The sequence below is a fragment of the Rhinolophus ferrumequinum genome, chromosome 21 (assembly GCF_004115265.2).
Source record: "Rhinolophus ferrumequinum isolate MPI-CBG mRhiFer1 chromosome 21, mRhiFer1_v1.p, whole genome shotgun sequence".
Classification (NCBI taxonomy): domain Eukaryota; kingdom Metazoa; phylum Chordata; class Mammalia; order Chiroptera; family Rhinolophidae; genus Rhinolophus; species Rhinolophus ferrumequinum.
Window position 1 is genome coordinate 475,076 of NC_046304.1, and position 15,080 is coordinate 490,155.

The window sequence follows — 15,080 nt, forward strand, 5'->3', positions numbered from 1 at the left end:
CATAGTCATTGCCAGGGCTGTCCTGGGGGTGAGGGATGACCTTGACCTCACCGTCAGCTCCCACGGAGGACTTAGCAAGCCATTCCTCCTGGGACTACAAGTCCTGCATCCGGGCTGCCGCAGCAAGCACTTTCCAGCCCACAGGGCCGCAACGACCTTCGCTTTCTCCGGCCTTTGCTGGTTGGGGAACCGTCCACGTCTTCCCACCCCTCCACGGGGTTCCAGCTCTCAGGCAGCTGCTCCTCCTGGTCTTCCTGCAACTGAGTGTTCGTACGCACAAACTGCTCCACTGCCCTTCGGGGAGCTTTGGCCGGCACCGTACCCTGCTCGCTGCGCCATGTGTAGTGCAGGGGATCCTGCCGACTACGCCAAGTGTCGTGCAGGGCATCCCGCGGGGTCTCTGGTCCCACTCCCCACATAAGAACGCAGGACATGGTGAGGCCAAAAAGGAACACCCACGGAGCCATAGGTAGGGGAGTCACACCACTATACTCTCGCTGGCGGCTGGGTTGGAGACACAGGAACCAGGAGCCACACAATTCTCACCCCTCACTGTGCCGCTTGCAGGCTCAGCCACCATCTTCTTGCTAGCTCCCCCCTTTTTCTGCTAGCCTAGCCACGGCAGTTATATTAGTGCCCAGTGGCTCACTGGTTACAGCTGACGGCCAACTAGCCACAGCTGCTGGCCATTTGATCACAGTTGATGGCCATTTACTACCTGAGCCAGCACCTTTCTATGTGAGGCCGAGAGCCTGGAAACTGCTTTTTGGGGCTCTGTCCCCACAACAGATGAATAGATAAACAATGTGTGGTCTATACATACAATAGAATATTAATCATCCATAAAAAGGAACTAGGACACTTGCTACAACATGGATGAACCTCAGAAACATTATGCTACTGAAAGAAGCCAAACACAGAAAGCCATATATTGTATGATTCTATTTATATTAAATATCCAGGATAAGTAAATCCATAGAGACAGAAAGCAGATTGGTGGTTGCTAGAAGTTAGGAGGAGGACTGCTTAATGGTTATGGTATTTCATTGTGGGGTGATTAAAATATCTTGAAACTAAGCAAAGGTGCTGGTTGCACAATATTGTAAAAGTACCATACGATGCTACTGAATTGTACAGTCTAAAATGGGTAATGATTAAATATACATTATTTGAATTTCACCTCAAAACATCGATAGTAAGGGCACTTGGATTACCCCTGCAGCGCCGCCCCCAGGTCTCACCAATGCCACCGCTGCTCCCGCCCCCTCTCTCCCACTGGGCACCCACAGGGCAGAGTACGAGTGAGTACCTCTTCAAAGTTGTCCTTATTGGAGATTCTGGTGTTGGAAAGAGTAATCTCCTATCTCAATTTACTCAAAATGCGTTTAATCTCAAAAGCAAGAGCATCGCTGGAGTACAGTTTGCAACAAGAAGCATCCAGGTTGATGGGAAAACAAAAAAGGCACAGATAAGGAACACGGCAGGGCAAGGACGGTACTGAGCTTTAACATCAGCATACTGTGGTGGAGCTGTAGGCGCCGTACTGGTTTAGGACATTGCTAAACATCTGATTTCATATGAAAATGTAGAACCATGGCTGAAAGAACTGAGAGCTCATGCTGATAGGAACGTTGTTAGAATGCCTGTGGGCAATAGGAGTGATTTACGTCATCTCAGGGCAGCTCTTACAGATGAAGCAAGAGCTTTTGCAGAAAAGAATACATAGTTTGTCATTCACTGAAATATCCGCTCTAGACTCTGCAAATGTAGAAGCTGTTTTTCAGACAATTCTGTCAGAGATGTATCACACTGTTTCCCGGAAGCAAATGTCAGACAGTAGTGAAAATGACATGTCTCCAAGCAACAGTGTGTTCATGTTCCACCAACCAATGAAAACAAGCCAAAGGACCAGTGCTGTCACAGCACATAGGCATTTCTCTTTTCCCCAGAAGGCTGTGTATAGTCCATTTCCCAGGTCTGAGATTTAAATGTATTTGTCATTCTTGTGGTTAAAAAAAACAACTTGATAGTAAGAAGGCAAATAATGCAATTTGCAAAATAGGCAAATTATTTAGACAGATGTTTAAATAAAAAAGATATATACGTGGCAAAAAAAAGCACATGAAAAATGCTCGATATCATTAGTCTTCAGAGAAATGTAAATTAAAGCCACAATGATAGGCCACTTATACATGCATGAAAATAGCTAAAATCAAGACTGACAATGCCAAATGTTGATGAGGATGTGGGGGAACTAGAACCCTTACACATCGCTGGTGGGGATCTGAAATGGTACAACCACTTGGGAAAACTGGCAGTTTCTTATAAAGAAAACGTAAAACTACTGTAAGACCTAGCAATCCCATTCCTATCTATTTATCCAAGAGAAGTGAAAAAATGTCCATCAAAAAGCCTTGTACATGATTATTCATGGCAGCTTTATACACAGTCTCCAAAAACTGAAAACAACCCACATGTCCCTCAGCCAAGGAATGGATAAAATGGAATACTGCTCATGGATGTATGTCAAAACATTACAAGAGTGAATGGAGACCGACAAGAAAGACTACATACTCTATGATTCCCTTTACAGGAAATTCTAGGAGAGGTGACACTAATCTATAATGACCAAAGGCAGATCAGTGGTTGCCTGACGCCTGCAAAAGGACAAGAACTTTTCACAATGACGGAAAATTTCTATTGTGTCATATGGCATGATGGAGGTCCATTAAATTATTATATTTTATTTTACATTACACATCTATGAAGTTTATTTTTAGAAACCTGCCTGGACCTGAGGGGCAGATCCAGAGGTCCTACACGCTGGTTCCTGCGCACTTGTCTGTACAGGTTTCCGGCCTCATGCCCTGCACGCACCCTACCCCCAGTTAGCCACGTTCGTGCCTCCATGGCTTTGCCCCTGCTGCTCTTGCTGCCTGGCATGCTCTTCCTCTCCCTTCACTGCTTGCTGAAATCCTGCCCTCACTGAGGTCTAGCTCTGCAAAGCTTCCCCATCCCACCCGCTTCCCCAGCATAAGACTTTCACTTCTCTTTTGGCACTTAGAGGCATAACCTGCTGCTCAGGCCACCCGTGACCAGGGGAAGGAGAGGGAGGTGTTGACTGGCCAAAATAACTCTCCAGAAAATCCACCAAAAGAGCAATTTTTTTCGGGAAAAGAAAAAGAAACTAGACCACCCAGCAGTGTGTGAACGCACACCGCCGGCCAGGGCTCCAACCGGCCGCCCGTGTGCAAAAGGAGACACAGCCTTCCCAAGACGGCCTCTCTCTCTATACGAATCCCTCCCTGGGAAATTACCACAAAGTTTAACAGGAACTCAGGACTAGAGCGTTAACAAGGGGCCCAGCTCTAGCCATAGTCATCCCAGCTCGATAGTTAATCATCCTAAGATGCCAGTTCACTATTATCAGAGGCCGGGGGAAAACTCAAAGTCGGCCTCAGTTGACAAGAGGGCTGGAATGTGACAGACCCAGAGCTGGGGGCATGGACGGAATTACAGTAACCACTTCTTCAGCCCACTGTCCAGTAGGACGGTGAGGGCAGAGTCCTGGGCCTGGGAGGAGAGTGAGGGAACAGGTGAGGGGGCAGGAGGCACCGGCCCAGACCGTGGTACTCAGAACAGCCAGAACAGGGGCTCCTGTTGAGCCAAAGACTCAGGCTCAGTCTTTGAGCCTGAGAAGGCAACTGGGATGGTGTACCATTTAGGACACAGCTGCGTGTGACAGAAAACAAAATAAGACAGACATGTATTTCTCTCTCATATACAGCAGCTTCACAAAGTCTCAGAGACTCAGGCTCCACCATCCCTAAATATTAGGTTCACCCTTGTGATTCAAAATAGCTGCCAGAGGGGCAGAAGGATGGCTCAGTTGGCTAGGGCACGAGCTCTCAACAACAAGGTTGCCGGTTCAATTCCCGCGTGGGATGGTGGGCTGTGCCCCCCTGCAAGTAAGATTCAAAATGGTGACTAGACTTGGAGCTGAGCTGCACCCTCCACAACTAGATTGAAGGACAACGACTTGGAGCTGATGGGCCCTGGAGAAACACACTGTTCCCCAATATTCCCCAATAAAATTAAAAAAAAAAAATAGCTGCCAGAGCTTCAGACCAGCAGTTGAAGGACAAGTACAAAGAAGAGCCTCTTCCTTTTAAGGAGACTTTCTTGAAATCCCAACACTTCTACTTATGTCTTGTTAAAATGTAGCCCCTTGGTCACAGCCAGCAGCAGAGGAGTTGGGACATGAATCTTTGCTGAGCTCATTGCTGGCCCCAGAGAGCATCCGCAGTGGCTCTTAAACTTGAGCGAGTATCATAATCAATTAGAGGGATTGTCAAAACACAGAATGCTGGGCCCAACCCCAGAGTTTCTCATTCAGGGAGAATCTGAGAATCTGTATTTCTAACACGTTTCCAAGGGAGGCCAGTGCTGTCTAGGAGCTCTGATTCTAAGGAGGAAGGAGAGAAGGGGTGTTGGGGAGCTGCTAGCCGTCTCCATCACAGTCAGGGAGGGGTCCACGCCATGTCCCATGAAAGACCGCTAACAGCATTAAGACCTTCTTTCAAGGTTTTGCCTTTGCATACTCACACCACGTCCCCTACCAAATACATAGAAAACACTCCGGCAGATGGCAGAAAATGTAACTCTTTGCTATAAGATAAAATTTGAAAGGATTTTTATGATTTTGTTTCTGAAATCATTTGGCCACAAGAAATTCACTCAACTTATGATTGGTTTCTAAGTAGTCACCTTTCATCTTACATTATGGGGAATTCTTACAAAGTGAGAAAATCTGAGCCACATGTTTTCCACTGTCCTGAAAAGTTTATGAACATTAGATTTAATGAAGAGGAAATTGAGGGATTTTGTGGGCATTTAAATATTTATTAAGATTGGTTTTGTAAGGTTTTTTTAAATTTCTGATGTAATTTTAAAAATTTAGGTCTCAAATGTAAATGAAGTTAGATGAAGTCCTTGAACTAGCCATAAACCCTGGGCTTGGTGCCAGAAGAGCTTGCCAAATCAAGCAGCGCTCTTGCTGGAAGTTAGAGGCATGGACCTTGCAGAGAGTCCTCCACCTATAAATCACTGCAGGGCTGTCCCATGGGAGGGAGCAGCCAGCCCAGGCCAGAGGCCAAGGCTGGAGCTCGGGCCAAGACAGAGGCTGCAGGGAAACATCTCAGCCTCCGGAAGCTCAGCAGAGCTGCCAACAGAAGGTCTGTGCTATCTGGGGAGGCACCACTGTGGGTGGAAATAAGGGTTCTGCTGCAGTAACAAATGACCCCAGAATTATTGTTGGCTTACACCAGCAAAGAATTCTTTCTCGCACTATGTACCCACTGTGTGTCATCTGGGAGCTCCAATCCACAGCTCCCACACTTGATGGCCCAGCCTGAAGAAGGAGCCCTTATGTGGGACACTGCCCATCTCATAGCAGAGGAAAAAGAGAACTTTGCTAATTATGCATGGACCCTTAATGCCTCTGCTGAGACATGACACGTGTCACTTTTGCTCACATCTGACAGACTCTCTCCTTGACCAAATTCTACTCAGGCTCCTCTGAGTTATTTTTCAACTAGGACTCGACTTTTGGGCTTCTGTGTTTGTCTCTGCAATGTCCAACTTTAGCAAGAATTCTGCAAAATCAGTTGAGTCAGAACTTGGTATCTGGTCACCCTGGATATCGATCAGGTTTCTCCAGCCCTCACCATCGCCCAGGTGTGTCTTATGCCCCAGCCTGCCTTCAACAAGACTCCGTTAGGTGGGTTTAGCCAGAATCCCCCCAGCCCTGAAGTTTCCTCTTAGTCATTTTCTATCCACTGACCCCACCCTGCTTCTTGGTTATAAAGTCCCACTTTTCCTTGTTGTATTCAGAGTTGAGCCCAATCTCTCCCCCCCACTGCAAGACCCCATTGCAGTAGTCTCTACCTTTATTTCGTTGGCCCCTCTGAATAAAGCCTGCCTTGCAGTTTTTAACAGGGTATAAGAATAATTTTTAACCACATCCATTGGCCAGTGTAAGGAATAGAATATATGAAGGTCTGCCTGGGAACATTTGGGGATGGACTCTCTCACAGTGGCTGGGGTACGTGCTTGGCCTTGGAAGGATTGGCTACCCTCCCAGGGACCAAGAAATATTTACAGGATGTGGAGCCTGGCCTTCGCCTTGGCGCAGGTGGGCCGAGCTCCGACACATCTAATCTCGTACCAACGCCTGGCCCCGGCTCCTAGCCAGATCCGAGACCAGTTCCTTGTGTTGTTAACACGTATGCTTATTGGCTCCTTGCCGCTGCTGTTAGTGAAGTCCTCAAAAACCCCAGAAAAGCCGAGTAGGGCGCAGCAGTAGGTGTTGTCCCCAGCCGCCTCTGCTGTTGCAAGATATTCCGCCCGTGCTGATGACTTTACTTGACTGGGATTTTGCCTATGCTGATGAAGGGCCGGTGCTGTTTCTGCGGGTGATGTTTCGCCCGTGCTGAGGAAAGGCCGTTGCTGCTTCTACGACTCTAATTGACTGGGCCCTGGTGGTATGATGAGTTGCCTCCTTGCTTGTTAGTGGTGTGATGATATATTCCCTAATCTCTGTCTGTCTTACTTACTTTCGCTTTGTAATAAAACTCTTTAACCCCTTCATCCCGGCTTGTGGTGGTGTGTCTTGCGTATCGGGCCTTGAAATTAAGTCTGTGCACAGCAATTGATAATACGTATCGATACAGCCAGAGGAAGTCACATGGCTAACCCTGCTAAGCAGGGAGGAGAGTTCTCCAGAAGGTGGCAGTGCAAACTTGTGAATAATAACGCGATCCTCCACCATTTTCCTCTGACAGGGAAATCCGGAGGCAACTTCCTGTACAGCAAACCCCACCTAGATAGTTGTCTTATCTGTTAGGTTTCACACAACCACATATCGGCAAGGGGAGATGGGTGAGGGGAAGTCATTGCCTGAGGTCACAGAGCTGGGAAGTGGCAGAGCCAGAAGTCCCTTCTCTCTCACCCGTCTTTAATCAATCCATCCACTGGTTCCTAGTGGGATTCGGTCATTTCTGGTTGACGTGCCCACTCCTCAAGCCCATGTGGAGGTCACCCGACTCAGCTTGGGGTGACGGGTCGGGGGGATGGACTGGGTCACAAAATCTGTCTGTTGGGGCAGCCCATTTGTATGAGACCAAGGTTACCTGTCTCAGATTCCAAAGGCGTTTTATGTATGAAACTTGATTAGTTTGCTTTTTTAAAAAATCATTTTTTATCATATATTTATCTGGAAAGAAACCTGCAATGGCTTCCAATTTCCAACCTAGGAGATCTAGTCTGAATTCAGCATTTTCTCAGCCAGCTATACCGGAAAGCAGTGCCAATTTCCCTTGAGGTATAAAAATTGGAGTATTAGTAGAAGGGGAACAGTGGGTACTAAGCAAATGACCAGCAATAGCCATTAACGATTACCACTGGGATTCGCTCTTCTTCCGGCCCCTCCGATGAACTCCTGCGCTAAGAACAACATCTGGTTCGATAATACATGTACTCATGGGCACACCGACACGTTTTATTTCCCAGTTTCCTTGCAGTGGGGCCGCATGACCACATTCTGGACATGGGTGCAAGTGATTTTGAGGCTTGGCCCAGGAAAATCTCCCAATCTCACAATGTCCCAAGAAAACCAGAGCTTGGCAGTGGGTAAAGTGGTAAAAACAGGTTTTACTCAGGAACTTTGCAATAGGGGATAAGAGACCTCAGCACAGGACTCGGCTCAACTCCGAATACATCAAGGAACAGTGAAATTTACAGCCAAGCAACAGTGCGGGGGTCAGTGGATGGAAATGACTAAGTGGAAACATCAGGGCCTAGGGGGATTTTGGCTAACGCCACCCAACTGGAGTCTTGCTCAAGGCAGGCCAGGTGACGGTCATCATCTGAGGGATGGGTGGGTGAGGAATTTGGTCACAAATCAAGGGTAATCGGGCATGGAGGATGGGGGACTCGGGCAGCACTGACTGAGCAGAATTCTTGCTAAAACTGAGCTCTTTGAGGACACGTCCACGGACAGGACCAAGTCGAGCTCAGAGGAGCCTGACTAAAGTTTGGTCAGGGACAGAATCTATACCAACAATCTTCCATTAGATCCTTATTTTTAAACACCAGATATAAAGAATGTTTTGGGGACAGTTGAGAAAAATTGAAAATGGAGTGGATGTGAGATAATATAATAGAATTTTTAATTTTTTGCATATGGTAATGTCTTTTGGGTCCTTATGTTTAGAAGATGCATGCTTAAGTGTTTAGAGATGAAAAGTTAGCACAAGACCACAGGAGTGGGTTTCAGGTTAGCGCAGACAATCAAACGCACAATATACAATGGCTCATCCAGAACCTAATTTACTTAAAAAGGATACGGAACAAGAAGCACAGCAGCAGCTTAACAGAACTTGGACCCTCACAGAGATTTCCGGCTCCTTAACACTGCCTATGGGGTATGTTCTAGTTGCAGGTAACTTCCGCAAAGGGAAGTCACTGGTTGCAGGAGGAGGTCATCAAGAGGACGTGACCCGGCAATCAGAGGCGCCTGTCCTTGGAATGTACATTTCCACCCACGCTTCCCATGGGAGTTGTTCCAAGGGAGCAGCCTTGAAAGAATAAGGTATTGTTGACACCATCTGCACAGTATACATGCCTACCGTGTTTCCCTGAAAATAAGACCCAGCCGAACCATGAGCTCTAATGCGTCTTTTAGAGCAAAAATTAATATAAGACGCAGTCTTATTTTACTATAAGACCTGGTCTTATATTATAGTATATTATATATAAGTATATAGTATATTAAATATATACTATATTATATAAGACCGGGTATTATATAATATACTATAAGACTGGGTCTTATATTAATTTTTGCTCCAAAAGATGCATTAGAGCTGATGGTCCGGCCAGGTCTTATTTTTGGGCAAACACGGTAGCTCCCATCTTGGCTTCTATATAAACTTTTAAGATTCTGGAGGGCAGGTTCAGAGATTTACTCATCTTTCAGTGCCCAAGACAAGCCTGTATGCGTATTCCCGTGGTTATCGAACCTGCCACCTACCAGTCTGGAGTGGCCTGCCTCTTTCTTCAGTGTGTCCTTGCCCTCCACGTACAGGGGCTGGTTTGTCAACCAATAATTGGTAAGCCAGCCAGGAGACTGAAGAAGTAGGCCTTGGGAAAGAGGCATCCTCGGGGGAAATCTGAGTTGGCCATCAACCTCTCTGTGGGGAGGGCTGGCCGCTGTGTTAGATATTGTGGACCGCTGTGTGGGTACTGGGATGCTCCAAAAACGCTGGCTACTTGAGAAACTGCACTGTGGTGACGAAGGGAAACAAACGACTGCAGCAGTGGGCCGTTTGGCTGGCCACCGATTCCCAACTCTCACCGCGGATCAACGTGCTGTTATGCTGCTGGGAGCACCACGCCGCCTCACGCCTGGGAATTTGCAATGAGACATCCACCAGGATGGGTGAGCTATTTTGCACCCTGGGTGAGGGGGAGCTACTCAGTCTCCGCTGGGGTCCCATAGTTCTGCAGCAAGCCTGACCTGTTGAAACGCATTATACCAGGAATAGAACACACAGCATTAAGAGACCCGGGATGGTGCGGGGCGTGGTCTGGCTTGCCCCGCCCCCAGTCCGTCTCCTGCCATGGCCCACATGGGTGGTGTGTACAGCAGGTCAAGTCCTCAGGCTGCCATCCTCCCTCTCCTCAAGGCCAGGTGGGCATGTCCTGTGTCCCACTGGCACAATCTTTTGGCGGCTGTTTTTGTCCCCATCGTTGGCCTGGAGGACATTATAACCCACACAGAAACCCTTGCTAAGTTCACCCAGCAAGACTTACGTGAGAGCTGGCAAAGCCTGTCGTTACTGAACATTAAAATGTCTCTAATGAGGAAAGCCACCCTCCAAAATCAGATAGCCTCAGACATCATTACTGCCACACAAGGAGGCACCGTGCCATTTTCCAGAGCGTTGTGTGCTCAGACCTGCTGAGTCTGCTAATGTATCGCCTTTATTAAATCACATGAGGACACAAACGAATGCCCTGAGGGATGCAACCCCGCGCCTAAAGGGCTTACCAAAACAGCAGTTTAAATCATGGGGTTCTTGGTGGAAACAATTATTACTTATTTTGGGAATCACTGTCTGAATCTGTGTTTTCTCCTGCATGCTCATATACTATTGCTGTGGTATCTGCCTCCAATACAGTCATATACTGCCAAAAACAAGCCACCTCCATGCTAATGAAACCCCTTGCTGACCCCTCAGGGCACACTGTGGAAGACGGAGGTGTGTCAGAGTGTACCAGCCGGCGACAAGGAGCGCGGTGCTGGAGGAGATCATGGAGAAGACACGACCACCAGTTGACCCATAAGCTGGACCTCGGCGATTGGATGCTTCTCACCTCCTCCCCATCTATGGAATGGACCTTCCACGCACCGTTCCCAAAGTGGGAGCTGTTCCAAGGATACAGCCTTGAGAGAGTAAGGTGTTGAGACCATCTGGACTGAATACATGACCGAACCCAGTTAAGGCCTCTATATAAACTTTTAAAATTTTGGTAGGGAAGTGTGGAGATCTACTCATCTTGCAGCCACCTAATACAAGCCTTCAATGAAGTTCTCTTGCTTATTGAACCTCCCACAGACCAATCTGTAATGGTCTACCTCTTTCTTCTGTCTCTCCTTGCCCTCCACATATGGGGGCTGGATTGTGAACCAACAACTGGGTCTGGGGTCCCCTGCTACTCGGGTAACACTTTAAAGGTAAGTGGCTACTTCCCATTCTTTGGTAGAGCTACAGTCCATAAATTACAAGTCATACCAGGAATAACCCTGACAGCGGGCCAAGGGACATTCTTGGGTCACTTTAACAGCACACAACAGGTCCTGCAGGAACCCCCATTTAAATTAATACAAAATCAAATTGTTGAGTCCGCAGTAGGGATTCACAGTTCAGCTGTGGAAGCTTTCCCTCTAGTCATGATGTCTGCAACTTTTTTGAAGTGGTTTAACAAAAAAGTAATAAAAGACAAAAAAAGGAAATAAATCAAGGTGCTAACAATTATGGAATCTAGGAAATGAGAAAGTGAATGTTTACCAAACCATTCTTCCAGCACTTCTGTAATTGAAAATTTTCATTACAGGAAATTGGGAGTAAAAAATCTAAAATAAAGGAATTCACATCTTGCTTTTATTTTCTGTGGGGTTTACTGGTCAGTTAGTTATGAGTGTTTAAACCTCTCTGCTGTGAAGCCAGAGTATAGACCCCTCCTGTTTCATGCAGCACCCCTTGATCTCCTGATAGACTATCAATCTCTCTCTCCCTCCAATCCAAGTGCTAATTCTGGAGGCACATACTATCAGACTCTTTCTGTTGGTTCCTTTGTTTTCAGAGCACATAAATAAACCAACAGAATTGCCTTAAACAGAAAGAGAGAGAGAGAGAGAAAGAAAGAGAGAGAGAGAAAACAATAGAGAAATAGAAAGAGAGAGAGAAAGAAAGAAAGGAAGAAGGAAAGAAGGAAAGCTTTTCCCACATAACTAAATAATTCTAAATTCTATTTCAGGTAAGTTTTGACCCAGAGATCAATGGATGAGACCAGGCCTCCATTTCTCTCTCCTCCGTCACTTGGCTAGTCTTCCTCGTGTGGCTTCCATTGCACACGAGTGATTAAGTGGTGGTCAGTAGCTTCTGGAGCTGTCTCCTACTAGAGGGGCATTCAGCAGCCTTTGTCCTACGTATATTCGCAGCATAAGTCCAAGGCTTACTCCGATTGGCCAGGCTTAGTCACATGCCCACCCCTGAATCAATCACTCAAGCCAGGGACTGGTTGGTGTTGTAGTTGACAGAGGGACCACGAGGTGGAGATGGAGAAGTGAGAAACCAGTCTCCAGTCTTTGGGGAATTTTTGTTCTGTTTTGTTTTGTTAACTTTTTAGTGAAGTGTAAGTGTATACATGGAAAAGAGTAATCTGTCATGCAGGGCAACATGCAGGATCTCAGCTCCTGCTCCCCACATAAGAACGCAGGACATGGTGAGGCCAAAAAGGAACACCCACGGAGCCATAGATAGGGGAGTCACACCACTATATTCTCGCTGGCGGCTGGGTTGGAGACACAGGAAGCAGGAGCCACACTATCCGCAAACTGCTGTCCATTTCTCTCTGCCAACCAACCTCACTCGCCAGCTGGCAAATCCTCTCTTGCAGGCTCAGCCACCCTCTTCTTGCTAGCCCCCATTTTCTGCTAGCGTAGCCACAGCAGTTATATTAGTGGCCAATGGTTACTGGTTACAGCTGACGGCCAACTAGCCACAGCTGATGGCCATCCGATCACAGTTGATGACCATTTACTACCTGAGCCAGCACCTTTCCCACGTGAGGCTGAGAGCCTGGAAACTGCACTCCTGGCTCTGTCCCCACAGCATCTTAAGTGAATTTTCACAAACATAAAACCAGCATCCATCTCAAGAGATAGAATATGATCAACACCTCAGGAATTCCCCTCATGCCCCTTTCTCTCCACTTCCCCCTTCCTCTCACTAAGATAACCACTCTCCTGACCTTATAGCACCATAGATTGGTCTTTCTTGTTTTGTCACTTATGTTTATGGAATCATATAGTATGTGCTGCTTTTGGGTCTGGCTTTTTAACTTAACATTCATTTGTGAGTTTCATCCATGTTACCGTGTGTTTTTGAATGACCAAGGTTGTTCTCATGTTTCTGTAGGTCCCACAGTCATTTGTTTGATCTACCGTCGGACTGGCATTTGGGTAATTTCAGGTTTGGGGCAATGATGACTAGTGCCGCTATGAATCTTTTACGTATCTTTGGTGGATACACACCACACACACCACACACACACACCACACACACGTTTGTTGGGTGTGTGTCTACGGATGTAATTGTGATCCACAGGTCGTATATATTTGGTTGGCATTAGCAGATACACCAAGCTGTCTCCAATGCAATTGAGCAATTTACACCCCATGGTGGTGCTGCAGCATTCCAGCTGCACTGGGTATTTTCTGTCTTTTCTATTTTAGCCATTCAAGTAGCTCCGACTTTGTGGTTTTTTTAAACAGCTTTATTAAGGTATAAGTTACATACTGTAAATTTCACCTATTTTTATATGATTTTAGTAAGTTTACAGAGTTGTTACCAACGTGAATCAATTTTAGAACATTTCCATCACTCTAAAAAGCTCTCTCACGCCCGTTTAGCTTTGTTTTCTTACCCTGTCACCCTGTACATAGTGACGGGAATGTACTCAGGTGCAAGGAAAAGAAAAGAAAAGAAAAGACCCAGAGTGGCTTCACTCAGGTGCTTACTCTGAGCGCCACTCAGAGTGACGGCAGTGCTGCAAAGTATGATGCGGAAATAATGACTTGAGGATGAAGCTCTAGTACAGATTCCAATTCTGACGGTCTGGCATAGAGGATCTGAATTTCTATCTCCAGGGGATGCTGATTCTGCTGGTCCTAGGACCATACTTCTTGTAGCCAGGTAGTTCTAGTTCTCCGTTGCTGTGTAACAAACATGCACAAAAGGGAGCGGCATAAAACAACCATTTTATGCTGTATATCATGGTTATCTGAGTTGACTAGGCTCAGCTGGGTGGTTCTCCTGTAGAGTCTCTCCTGTGGTTGCAGTCAAATGATGGCTGGGCTGGAATTTTCCAAAGGCCACTCATCTTGGCCACCTGTCTGACACCTGGGCTGGATGGCTAAAACTACTGGGGGCTAATCAGGACTTAACCTCTCTCCAAGCAGCCTTTCCACATGACTAGCTTGGGTTTCTTCAGGGTAGTCTGAGTTCTGATATTGGCAGCTAGCTTTCCTCAGAACGTGTGTGCTAAGAGACAGGAAGTGGAAGCGTCAAGTTTTCAAGGCTCCAAGCCCAGAAATTGGCACATTACCACTTTCTAGGTATTCTAATGGTCAAAGCAGTCCCAGAGCCCACTGGAATTCAAGGGAAGATAAAACCCCTAAGTAGGAGGGATTTTTGAAAGATTTGGGGCTATTTTTAATCCTCCAAAAAGGTTCTGATAGATTCCTCTGGACGGTCATAGGTACGCTGTTCACTGAGTCCTCGCATCTTCATGACAGTTTGAGTTCTTGACATTTGGTTTTGCTGTAGATCCAGTCTGTGGGATTTTGATACGCTCTCCTGGCTGCATTGTTTTTATGCTGGAATTTGGGGATATTGAAATATTATACCAATCACTGCTATCAACATCCAAGACTCTTCCCTCTGTGTTTTAATTTGTATATATATATATATATATATTGTGTGTATATATATATATATCCCCAAAATATATATACATATTTTAAGAAAGGAAAGAAAATTAAAATTGTAATAATATATACCGATACAAAAGATGAATACAAGTCACATTTGACTTCTGCAATTACAAGAGGCTCAAAGTGGTTACCATCAGTGTAATTTTAATAGTTTTTTCCTTTCTTAAAAATATGTATACATTTTTGGCACCCTCTGTGGCATATATATTTTTATATATTTATAATTATAATTATAATTTTTTAAATTCCTGAGGCGATACAGGTCATCAGCTATGTGGGAGCCACAGGGCTCATAGAAACTGCAGGAATGTTCTGGCCAATCAGCTCTCATCTGCCTTTTGGCTGTGTGACCTCAAGTGACTCAAACTTTCTGAGTTTCTTCATTTGTAAATGAAAACACTATCTTTGAGGAGATGCATTATGAAATAAAAGCATTTGGCACGTATTAGACACTCTAGAAAGGATACATATGAGAAGAAATTTTAAAATGAAATGGTTGCTGGCAGATGAAGCGAAAGATGAAGATTGGAGGTGTGGGTGGGGTGGTAAGTCAGGGCAATCTTTCTAAAGCAATTGGTAATATTTAATAAGAGCAGTACAACTTTTCGTTTCCTTTGGTCTGAAGCTCAAAGTGTGTCTGCTGGGAAATACAGGTGTAGGTAAATCAAGTATTGCGTGGCGATTCCTGGAAAACAGTTTTTTGTGTTTTTTCCCCCTGTTATTGCCGAGAGGGCAAGCT

At 46.0% G+C, this 15,080-nt stretch overlaps 1 pseudogene; it reads left to right on the forward strand.

The window, feature by feature from the left end:
- The first annotated feature begins 1,243 nt into the window (after nucleotides 1-1,243).
- Nucleotides 1,244-1,930, forward strand: LOC117012808 (ras-related protein Rab-11A-like; annotated as a pseudogene).
- Nucleotides 1,931-15,080: the final 13,150 nt, after the last annotated feature.